This window comes from Azolla caroliniana, unplaced genomic scaffold (assembly GCF_043228905.1).
Source record: "Azolla caroliniana isolate FFs.n. ecotype wild unplaced genomic scaffold, voAzoCaro1.0.p SCAF_1, whole genome shotgun sequence".
In the NCBI taxonomy this organism is placed as follows: domain Eukaryota; kingdom Viridiplantae; phylum Streptophyta; class Polypodiopsida; order Salviniales; family Salviniaceae; genus Azolla; species Azolla caroliniana.
Window position 1 is genome coordinate 26,341,658 of NW_028230436.1, and position 12,549 is coordinate 26,354,206.

Here is a 12,549-nt window from a genome sequence, read left to right on the forward strand (position 1 = left end):
GGGTGTCCATGACTCATGAGCTAGTGTGAAACCTATCTCTATGGGAAGTTGAGTTTGACTCTCAACACTATTATATATAATATAATCCTATGTCTACAAATCCACAACTTGTCTCCTCTCTATTTTTCATCTCTCCTCTCTCTTACTTTTCATCTCCGAACAGAATGACTAAAGTAGGATGAGTACAACGCACGACAACGACCTTGGGCTCACCTTTGTCTCACAAACGGCAGCAGAGTTACAACTCTAACTCACACACATGCACACTCTCTCAGCTACAGTGGCAACTACCAATAGTAACTATACAATAATTATGATCAACTACATATAACATAATGAATGCCCTAGTTGTATTTATACTAATACAACATTCACGGCTATTTACAAATATAGCTCACAAGGGCTCATTAAATATATTTACAGATATAACCCCGAGTCGGCTTCAACCATTTCGATTCGAATTCGATGATACGATCACAATCGAATCGAACAATTGGTTTGATTTTTCGACCGATTCGATTCTCCCTTTACTTTGACCCACAAACCTCAACTTTAAGAGTTCCATCATATGCAACATACTCTTATTTCTCGCTTGAATATTAGGAATGTAAACCAATGTTCAAATAATAGAACATACGGGATCCAACATTGCAAAGCTGAAATTGAACCCATGGGATCCAACCCCACAAAGAGTTTGAGGTTCCACCGAGACTTGAACTCGGGTTATGGGATTCAAAGTCCAATGTCCTAACCGCTAGACCATGGAACCCATGGGATTAAGGTGAGTTATTGGATTCCAAATAAACCGCTAAACCATGGAACCTACAAGTGTCAACACACTCTTATTTCTCTCTTGAATCTATAGGAATGCCAACCAGGGTTCAAATAAGACCTAGGGGATACAACATTGCAGAGCCGAAATTGAGGTTCCATCGAGACTTGAACTCGGGTGAATGGATTCAGAGTCCAATGTCCTAACTGCTAAACCATGGAACCCATGGGATTAAGGCCAGTTATTGGCCTTAATTATGTATATACAATGTCATAACAACTAGACCATGGAACCCACAAGCGTCAACTTTAAGAGTTCCATCATATGCAACACGCTCTTATTTCTCTCTTGAATCTATAGGAATGCTGTTAAGTAATTAGTAATGTGTTGACCTTAAGCCTTTAAATAGGACCTTGTACTTAAGTGGGATATTCTAGATCCTCCACTCCTTAGTACATTTACTGTAGGACTTACACATAAGTACCTATGTTCTACCCACACATGTGCACCCTTGCACATGGGTTGTATATATACCTCATTGTGGGTATTTTTGTATGTTGATGACACTTTTCAATAGAGTCAATCACCCCCCATTTATCTTCGTGTTCATAAGTGTAACTTCCTCCCTCTCTCTCTCTTCCTCTCACACACTCACACACTCTCACGTGCATATCATACTAATCTTCCGCTACTTAACGTAACCATATAATTAGTCTCTAATTAACCCTAGGTAATTACCTAATTACTTAACATCGTATCAAAGTGCGTGGTTTAGGAAATCCACTAATCCCACCGCTTATTCGTGATTGTGTGTTCGAGACGCCGACGACAAATCCCGGCTATTCGCTATCCGCTACAATAGTGCCGCTACGAAGGACGTGTACGCGACCAAGAGAAGAAAAACAAAACGGAAGACACAACAATCAACATGAACACACAAATGGGAAGCTCACTCCCTAGCGAAAAGCTAGACCGAAGCAACTATTCATCTTGGGAGTACAAGATGAATCAATACCTTGTCGGCCAAGGGTATTGGAGCTACATCAACGGCGCACAAGAAAACAAACCTGAAATCACACACGCCAACTACCCAACGTGGGAGCAAGGTGCGAGTCGGGTAATGTATTGCTTGGCAACATGTGTAAACGACCACATGCTTAGCCACATTCGTGACACCAAGACGCCCAAAGAGGCGTGGGAAAATCTCAAGAAGATTTTCGCCGCGGACACATCCGCATGCAAGCTTCAATTCTGGCAAGATTTGAACAACATACGACAAAAAGAAATGCCCGTGACGGACTACACCGCCAAGATCAAGAGCATTTGCGACTCGCTTGGCTCCATCAACGTCAACATCAACGAAGACGAGATGGTGCAAGTATGCTTGGGCGGCCTTGCACAACGATTCAACCCGTTGAGAACGGCAATCTTGGCGAGAGATAACCCTCCCTCGTTCTTAAACCTCCAATCAATGCTATTGGTCGAAGAAAACCACGTTCAATCAAAGACCAACACATCGGAAGGACAAATGCTCTTCACCGATACGAATGGTGCCCATAGACGAGGTCGAAGCGGAAGAGGTCAATTCGACCTATCCCACGAAGGGAATTCACAATTTCGGCAAGGAAACGGAAGCCATCAAGGAACCTTCACAAGAAAGGGGAGCTTCCACGCCGAACAAGGTCGGCGAACGATGCCACCTACGTGTAACTATTGTGGAAAAATCGGCCATCGCGAAGAGGAGTGCCGAAAAAGACAAAGCGAGTCGGCTTCAACAAGCCGACAACTCACAAATTACGCCGTGAACGCGGAATATGCGGACTACGGCAGACTCTTCGTGATGAGGCATAGAGAGAACTCTATGATGGCTTCCGATCCCGCAAACTCAGCAAGCACCTCCAGCTCCGAACACGCGTGGTTCGTAGACTCCGACGCCTCGCACCACATGACGTCGCACCAAGAGTGGTTTCATGACTTGCGAACGCCGGATCGACTCGGCTACATAGAGACCGGAGACGACACTCCGCATCCCATTCGGCACATCGGCGATGTCCCATTTGGGAAAGAAGGCGAGCAAACCTGCATTAAGAATGTCTTGCATGTCCCCACAATAACAAAGAATTTGGTCTCGGTTGGCCAAATCGTGGAGCAAGGCATGCAAGTCTGCTTCATCGAGAAAGACGGCCGACTCATAGCCAAGGGACGGAGAGACGGTCGTTTGTTCATCCTCGACTCAAACGAGGTAAAATCGGCCATGTACGCCAAAGGTCTCAAGACCGAGACAAACATCGAGTTGTGGCACAAAAGAATCGGCCACGTAAACCTCCAACGGCTTCGCGGAATGCAATCAAAGGGAGTCGTAATCAGACTTCCGGCCTCCGAATCAAAACCGAGTGTGCGAAGCATGCCAACTCGGAAAACAATATCGACTCCCATTCCCGAAGGAGAGCTCCGCAAGCAAAGGCCTCCTTGACATAATCCACTCGGACGTATGGGGACCGGCTCAAATGCCGACGCTCGGCGGATGACGCTACTACGTCACCTTCATCGACAACCACTTGCGCTACGCGTTGTTGTGTGGTTTTTCACACACGATATGAAAACTAGTAAAATAATTATTTACGATTAGCTTAATATATGGATATGAGCAGATAGATGTTTTCAAGAGCTTTATAGTGTATTTTACTACGCATAAAACGGATAAATAAATATCAAGTTATGTGAGTGTGAAGTTTGAAGAAAAGAAAAGAAAAGACAAAACTGTGAGATATCCCACATAGATAGGACAACATTGGAACCCAGAATATATAAGGGAAACCAAAACATATTTATTCTATCAATGTGTGGAGCATAGAATGTTCAAGGTGACTTGGGCTACATTATGTGGTGTGCATGCTATGGGTGTACGCCCGTGTGCATGGTTGCGTGGACGTCTTCGGACGTACGTGCACATGGATGTCTTCGGATATACGTGCGTGTGCAAGTTTCGGGCGTACGCGTGGATGTTTTGGACGGACCCGTTTGTGCAGATGAGCGCGCGGCGCGGACTCGTTGATGCGTACACTACGACGCGGTCGAGAATTTTGCGTGCGGATGTGTACACGGTGCGGGTTGGACGTGTGCGCGCGTGGATGCGTACACGGCGTACGCGTGTGTGCAAGTTTCGGGTGTACGCGTGGACGTTTCGGATGGACGCGTATGTGCGGACGAGCGCGCGGACGCGTTGATGCGTGCACTACGGCACGGTCGAGAATTTTGTGCGCGGATGCGTACACGGTGCAGGTTGGACGCTATGGGTGTATGCCCGTGTGCATGGTTGCGTGGACGTCTTCGGACGTACGTGCACATGGACGTCTTCGGATATACGTGCGTGTGCAAGTTTCGGGCGTACGCGTGGATGTTTTGGACGGACCCGTATGTGCAGACGAGCGCGCGGCGCGGACTCGTTGATGCGTACACTACGATGCGTACACTATGGCGCGGTCGGGACTTTTGCGCACGGACACATCTACGGTTTGGTTGCGACGGACGTATGGATTGCGCACGGGCTAAACTTTATGGATGATTGTGTCATTTGGCCGAATTATACGGACAATCGCATGTAACCAAAAGCCAAGGCCATGCAACTAAAAGTAAAAGGCATGCATCTAAAAATGGAAGCATACAACTAAAAGCAGAGGCCATGCAACTAAAAATAGAGGGCATCCAACTAAAAGTGGGCATGCAAAGTAACATTGGGAAAGAGGATCAACGAGGAACTTGATATATGTCCCATTTTTTCCCTCCTAGTTTTTTCTTTTCCCCTTTTTTTCTTCTTCCCTCTCGGATTCGAGAAACAAATTATCTCACATATTGATATCAAACTCCTAGCTTTGTTTACTTGATCTTTCTTGTCAAAAATTATCTCTGGTATTCATATCGGACCACTCCTTGCATGGTTGTTGGCTCCTTTCTTTGAAAAATTAATCTCTCATTTCTATACCCAATGTCATGATATGGCAAGACTCGAACCCATGACCTTCGATTATATGGGTCGAGCTCTTGACCATTATATCATCTATTGTAATACGTAGGATATTATTTTCATTTACATTTTATTATAGGAAATTAATGTATATTCCAGATTTCTCTAGAACATTCTAGAAGCTTCAGGATTACTCCTGAGAACACTATAAAAGAGGGCACTAGGCATTATGTTGAACCAAATTGGTTCAACGCCAGTCTTTAGCCTCATAGCCCTTTTGTATTTACTCTTCTTATAATATATAATCTGTTATCATCATCTCTCGTCCTCGCTATCTCTCTCTCCCTCTCTCTCCTCTACTCTCTTCCTCTCTCGGGAGTCTTACGCAGTCCCGTACCCTTAGTTCTAATAGTACTTCCCTTCTCTAGTACTAATTCTCTCTCTGTTTAGTACTAATCCTATCTCTGCTTAGTACTATTCCTGACAGTTTGAACCAATTTCCTCCTCTGTCTCTCTCCCTTCATACTAATCTCTTATTTCTCTTTTCTTTTCATCCCATGGCCACAGTTAGCGCTCAGGAATATCAATCTGTTTTCTCGGAGTTTCAATGCTTGAAAGAGAAGTTCATTGCTTTGGAACAAGAAAATCAACGGTTGATGGGGGATCTTCAACAAATCTCCTTAGAAAAGCAGCAAACGCAACAACAACATGGGGAACTTGCATTACGCGTGCAACAACTTGAAGCAACCATCCTAGCGATGCAACAACAAGGCCCCGGAACACAAGGGATTCATAAGGAACCCAAGATTGGCCTTCCCACGAAGTTCGATGGAACACGATCGTAGTTTAGAGGGTTCCCTAATCAGGTACGATTAGTTATTCAAATGCATCCTTCCCGATATCCTACCGATGCATCACGAGTGGGTTTAGTAGGGACGCTGTTAAGTGGCTCAACGTTGGCATGGTTCGCTCCACTGTTGGAAAAGGAGTCTCCATTACTCAACAACTTTGAAGAGTTTATAGGTGAGTTTAAAGCATGCTTTGGGGATACTGACAGCATAAGGACCGCAATCAACAAAATCCGGTGATTACGCCAAGGAGACCGTCCAGCCTCTGCATACGCTGCAGATTTCCTTCTACTTGCCGCTGACATCCCTTGGGATGATCAAGCGCTGATGGAGCAATTTCGTTATGGTTTACGCAACGAAGTCAAGGATTTACTCTTGACTTTCCCTGAAGAGCCAAAATCCTTAACAGAAGCAATTAGTCGCGCAGTAAGATGTGATAACCGCCTCTTTGAGCGACGTTTGGAACGATAGCTACAGATGCTGAGGGCAAGATCAGAGCCCACCTACGCCTCAATGGTAGCAAAACCTTTACCCAGGGAATACTATAATGCGCCTCCAGTGAATACTCCAACTCCGATGGAGATTAACACTACACGTCGTCGAGGGCCATTATCCGAAGAAGAAAAGCAGCGACGCCGAACAAATCGACTATGTCTCTACTGCGGTGGACCAGGACACATTGCAATCAATTGTCCCCATAGGCCAAGAAGACAGGTAAACCAAATAGTTGCTAGTTCTAATTGTATTAAACCCGAGCCTACTACAATAGGGATATCTGATAGTACTAATAGTACTAATAGCCTAGATCTAGCGAACAAATTTGATGTCCTTAGTCAGTTAGAAGAAGAGTTAAACTACTAAGTCCAGCCAAAATAGGAGCCGTTTGGTTGGATAGCCCTAGATCTGTGTAGCCCATTAGTGGTTCCATTCCCTCTAAGCAAGTTAGCAATGTGTTCGTAGCCCAAGTAACAGTTAGTACTAAAAGTACCCCTCCAATACACGTCTTATCACTTCTAGACTCCGAAGCTAATTCTTACTTTATGGATAGGAATTTTGCCCAAGCTCATCAGATATCTCTTAGAAAACTTCCGTGGCCAGCCTCTGTAGTCGTCATTGATGGTCGTCCCATTGCTTCCGGAAATATCATAGAAGAGTCAGAACCCGTTAATATTGTCCTAGATAACTTAGCATGTGTAGTATCATTTAACATTATTAGTATCCCAGAACATGAAGGGAACCCAACATTCCTTATGTCCAACCGTCGGCCACAACCGAGCTTAGAATGATACACAGAAAAACGGGAAATAAAACGCGACACAAAGAAGGAGAGAAGATACACACACACTACACAGGAGGTTTACGTGGAAAACCCCCAAACTAGGGGAAAAACCACGACAGCCCACAGGTTGCAAACTGTCACTATGTATGAATGTACAAAATAGTGAGTTCTCGGAGGCAACGACCTCGGACTCACGCTCTTCGCCACAGGCGGCGGTTACAACAGAGGCAACGACCTCTTTCTCTCTCTCTCTCTGTACAGTTATGCACTCTCTCTTTTTCTTGCACCAACAAAGAAAAAATGACAACAACAACAACTGTTACTAAAAGTTTGCCCTAAGTCATATTTATACTAATATGACTTTTCGGCTATTTACAAATGTAGCCTCGATGGGCTCTCAGAAACATATTTACGAATATGTCTCTTCATCCGGTTCTCACTGGGTCTGTACCATCCGGCTCTCCGTAGCCGGGTACTCCTCATATGGTTTCTTCTTCTCCCTTCCCATCTTGAGGGACCTGTCTCTCAACAAACTCCCCCTTCACTCCGGCATGGGGTGTCTTACCAGTCCGATCCTCTTCCGGCATGCGTCCAGCTTGTCGGGTATCAGCACTTTGGTCAGCATATCTGACCTGTTCTCGGCCGTGTGGATCTTCGTCAGTGCGAACTCCTGGTCATCTACTCTTTCCCGGATCCAGTGATACCTCCGCTGGATATGCTTCGTCCGGGAATGGTAGGTAGCATTCTTAGCAAGGTGGATGGCACTTTGACTGTCGCAGTAGAGTCGGTATTCCTCTTGCCGTATACCGAGCTCTCCGATGAAGTCCTTCATCCATAAAATTTCCTTGCCGGCTTCCACAGCCACCATGTACTCCGCCTCTGCGGTTGACAATGCAACCGTCTTCTGCAGCCTCGACTGCCACGAAACAGCTCCCCCTACATATGTCATCACATACCCGGATGTAGACCGGCTGGTATCCACATCAGCCGACATGTCCAAATCGGTGAAACCGTCCAGTTGAGGTTTTTCGGAGCCGAATCGGAGACACATATTTGAAGTGCCCTTCAAATACCGGAGTATCCATTTGACCGCGTTCCAGTGCTCCTTGCCGGGATTACTCATGAACCGGCTCACCACTCCGACTGCGTATCCTATATCCGGTCGAGTACAAACCATTGCGTACATCAAGCTCCCGACGGCAGAGGCATATGGGATCTTCATCATATCCGCCTTCTTTGCTTTCGTCCTCGGGCTTTGCTTGCCGGATAGCCTGCAGTTTGCCGGAAGTGTCGATCCGACCGGTTTTGCATCTGACATGTTGAACCGGTGAAGCACCTTTGTCACATACTTCTCCTGTGACAGCCATAACTGCTTCACTGACCGGTCCCGAATGATGTGCATCCCCAACATCTGTCTTGCCGGACCCAAGTCTTTCATTGAGAAGGTCCGGTTGAGAGCCTTCTTCAGCATCCGTATTTTGACTTGGTCACGTCCGACGATCAACATGTCATCCACGTATAGGAGGAGTATCAGGAAGTCCCCTCCTTCGAACCTCTTCACAAACACGCAGTGATCGGCCTGCGTCTTGTGGTACCCTTGATCGGTCATGAAGGAGTCGAACTTCCGGTACCATTGCCGGGGAGCCTGCTTCAGTCCGTACAGGCTCTTCTTCAACCGGCATACCAGGTGCTCCTTCCCTTTCTCCACAAATCCTTCCGGTTGCTGCATGTAGATCTCCTCTTCGAGGTCGCCGTGAAGGAATGCCGTCTTCACGTCCAGCTGCTCTACCTCGAGGTCCATGCTTGCTGCTATACGCAGCACCGTCCGGATGGAGGTCATCTTAACTACCGGGGCAAATATCTCGTCGAAGTCCACGCCCTTCTTCTGCTGGAACCTCTTCACCACGATCCTGGCTTTGTATCTCGGGGGTTTGCCGGCATCTCCCGGTTTCAACTTGTACACCCGCTTGTTTCGGAGTGCCCGCTCTCCTTTCGACAGCTCCACCAATTCGTACGTATGGTTCTCATGCAGGGAATCCATCTCATCCTGCATGGCACTTAACCATTTTCGGCTGTGGGTGTCTTCCTTCGCTTCTTCGAAGCTTTCCGGCTCCCCCTCATCGGTCAGCAGAACATGCTCTGCATCTGGAAATCTCCGGGGGGCCCTTCTCTCTCTGAGAGGATATCTCCGTCTTCGGGCTTCGGTAACCGGCTCCTCCATTTGCTCTTCATCCGAATATGATTCGGGGTCTTGGCCGGTTCCGGTCTCAGCTTCCTCTACTTCTTCTTCTGCCGGTTCGGTATCCTCACCGTAACCGGCTGGTTCCTCGAGTGCTAACCGGTGTCTTGCCGGTTGGGTCTGCTCATCGTAGAGTCTATTCTTACCGGTCGACTCGGAGTTCATTATCTTCTTCTCCGACTCCCAGTCGGCAAGCGTCTTGTCCTCCATGAAGATAATATCTCGACTCCGGAATACCTTCTTGTTGACCGGGTCCCACACTCGGTAGCCGAACTCATCGTCACCGTAACCGAGGAATATGCATGGCCGGGTCTTTGGATCTAACTTTCCTCTCCGGTCCTTTGCTACATGCACGTACGAGAGAAACCCGAACACCCTCAAATGCTGGTAGGACACTTCCTTACCGGTCCATACTCTCTGTGGCGTGTCTCCGTCCAAGGGTATTGAGGGTGATCTGTTTATCACGTATGTCGCCGTCGACAGTGCCTCAGCCCAAAACTTCTTGGGTAGTTTTGCATGCGCTAGCATACTCCGGACCCTCTCCATTATGGTCCGGTTCATCCTCTCGGCCAGTCCGTTTAGTTCCGGCGTCTTCGGCACGGTAAATTCGAGCCGGATTCCCTTTGAGCGGCAGTACTCCTCGAACTGCCCCCGGTACTCTCCTCCGTTATCTGCTCGAACTGCCTTCAGCTTCCGGCCGGTTTCTCTTTCCACTCTCGCGTGGAGCTCTTTGAAGACAGATAACACCTGATCCTTCGTCTTCAACGGTGTGGCCCACAGCTTCCGGCGGTGGTCATCTATGAATGTCACGAAGTATTGCGATCCGGCATGTGACTTCGTGTCTACTTGACACACATCCGTATGCACCAACTCCAGTGGTGCATTACGTCTCATCGGTGGCCTTGGTCGGAAGGAGGTCCGGTTCTGCTTACCGGCCAGACAATCAGTGCACTTCTCCAAGTGCACGTTCTTCACTGGAATGAGGTTGTCGTCTGCAAGACTCTTCATCCCCTTCTCGCTCATATGACACAGCCTCTTGTGCCACTGCTCACCGGCAGTGTCGGATGCCACGTTCACTTCTTCCGGACATAACCGGGCATTCATCAGGTACAACATGTTGACCTTCCGGGCCCGAGCCACAATCAGGCTCCCTTTGCTGAACTTCATGACACCGTTCCGGATGCTACCTGTGTAGCCTTCATCATCTAGCCGACCGGCTGATATCAGGTTCAGACGAACTTCCGAAACATGTCGGACATCCTTCAACAACAACTTGCATCCGGTTGGTGTTGTTAGCCACACGTCTCCTATGCCGACAATTTGGCATGTACCTTCATTCCCCATCCGAACACAACCGTGGTCACCGGCTGAGTAGGATGAGAAGCATTTCCAGTCCGGGGTAAGGTGGAACGACGCTCCGGAGTCTACCACCCAGGTCATCTCGTCGCCGACAAGGTTTATCTCACTCTCCTCGGTGATGAGCATCAACTCCTCTTCACTTGCCGCGATTGCCGTCGTTCCCTTCCGGTCCGGCCCCCTCCGGTCTGTACCGTTTCGGTCTTTACCGTTCCGGTCCGGGGTTTGCTTCGAATCGGTACCGTCGGTTTCCTTGTCTTTACGGAAATGCCGACAGTTCTTTTGGAAGTGTCCCGGCTTGCCGCAATAGAAGCAAGTAGGCCTCCCCCTTAACTTTGACAGTGTCCCCGACATCTCCCGGTTCTGGGGACTACGGTTTCTATGTCTTCCGCGTTCCGATTTGGTAAGGAGCGCTTTGGAGTTGGAGCTCGTATCTTTATCCTTCCGACGCGCCTCTTCATCTAGCAAGCTCGACTTTACTCTTGCTAGGGATAACCGTTTTCCTTCCGGCCCGACGTTGCCCAAAGTGACAACCAACGTCTCCCAGCTATCCGGGAGGGAACCGAGCAGGAGTAGCGCTAGTACCTCATCGGCAAGAGGTACTTCCAATGACGTTGCCTGGTGAATCAGCCCCTGGAAGGCATTCATGTGCTCCGCCATGCTGGAGCCAACTTGGTACCAGAGTCTTACTAGCTTCCGGAATACCGAAACCTGGTTAACAATATTTTTGTTTTGGAACATTATGCCGATCTTCTCCCAGAGCTCATGAGCCTTGCTCTCTTCATTGAAGTTGTTGTATAGGCTCATGTCGATGAAGCACCGTATGTACGCCGTTGTCTTCATGTGCATCACCTCCCATATCGCGGCGTCGATTTTGTCCGGTCTCTTGTCCCTGAACTGAACCGGCAGCCAGAGGTCTTTAACCACGAGCATGTCCCTCATCTTCGACTTCCATACTGAATAGTTGGAGCCGGTGAGCTTGAACATGCTGCCAAATGATTCGTCCATTTTCTGTGTCGATTTCGCTCTGATACCACTTGAAGGGAACCCAACGTTCCTTATGTCCAACCCTCGGCCACAACCGAGCTTAGAATGATACACAGAAAAACGGGAAATAAAACGCGACACAAAGAAGGAGAGAAGATACACACACACTACACAGGAGGTTTACGTGGAAAACCCCAAACTAGGGGAAAAACCACGGCAGCCCACAGGCTACAAACTGTCACTATGTATGAATGTACAAAACAGTGAGTTCTCGGAGGCAACGACCTCGGACTCACGCTCTTTGCCACAGGCGGCGGTTACAACAGAGGCAACGACCTCTTTCTCTCTCTCTCTCTGTACAGTTATGCACTCTCTCTTTTTCTTGCACCAACAAAGAAAAAATGACAACAACAACAACTGTTACTAAAAGTTTGCCCTAAGTCATATTTATACTAATATGACTTTTCGGCTATTTACAAATGTAGCCTCGATGGGCTCTCAGAAACATATTTACGAATATGTCTCTTCATCCGGTTCTCACTGGGTCTGTACCATCCGGCTCTCCGTAGCCGGGTACTCCTCATCCGGTTCATACCGGACCTGCACCACCCGGCTCTCCGTAGCCGGGTACTCCTCATCCGGTTCATACCGGGCCTGCACCATCCGGCTCTCCGTAGCCGGGTACTCCTCATATGGTTTCTTCTTCTCCCTTCCCATCCGGAGGGACCTGTCTCTCAACAGAACATCCCATCGTTTTGGGATTACCATGGTTCGAGTTACATAACCTAGACATAGATTGGAGAACAAGAGAAATCCAGTGTCGACAAACCCGAGGATCTACTCAGAAGATTGCCACCATTTCACTACATCAGTTGCGGGAAGGACGCAAGGAAGAAATGTTTCTCTTCGCAATATCACTAAAACCCTCCGACACCATTAAAGAGGAGTCCACCGTTCAGCTTCCAAAGAAGTATCATCATTATGCCGATGTATTCGATAAAGTACGAGCCAATACCCTTCCTCACCATCGACCATATGATTGCCCCATCGATTTACAACTGGGGAAAGAGCCACCATGGGGACCGATCTACAATTTGTCACCAA

General features: G+C 47.9%; 1 non-coding gene across 1 annotated transcript; it reads right to left on the reverse strand.

The window, feature by feature from the left end:
• Nucleotides 1–697: 697 nt before the first annotated feature.
• Nucleotides 698–769, reverse strand: TRNAQ-UUG (transfer RNA glutamine (anticodon UUG)). The gene has a single exon. It is a non-coding gene; the product is annotated as a tRNA-Gln (tRNA).
• Between the last annotated feature and the right edge of the window lie 11,780 nt (nucleotides 770–12,549).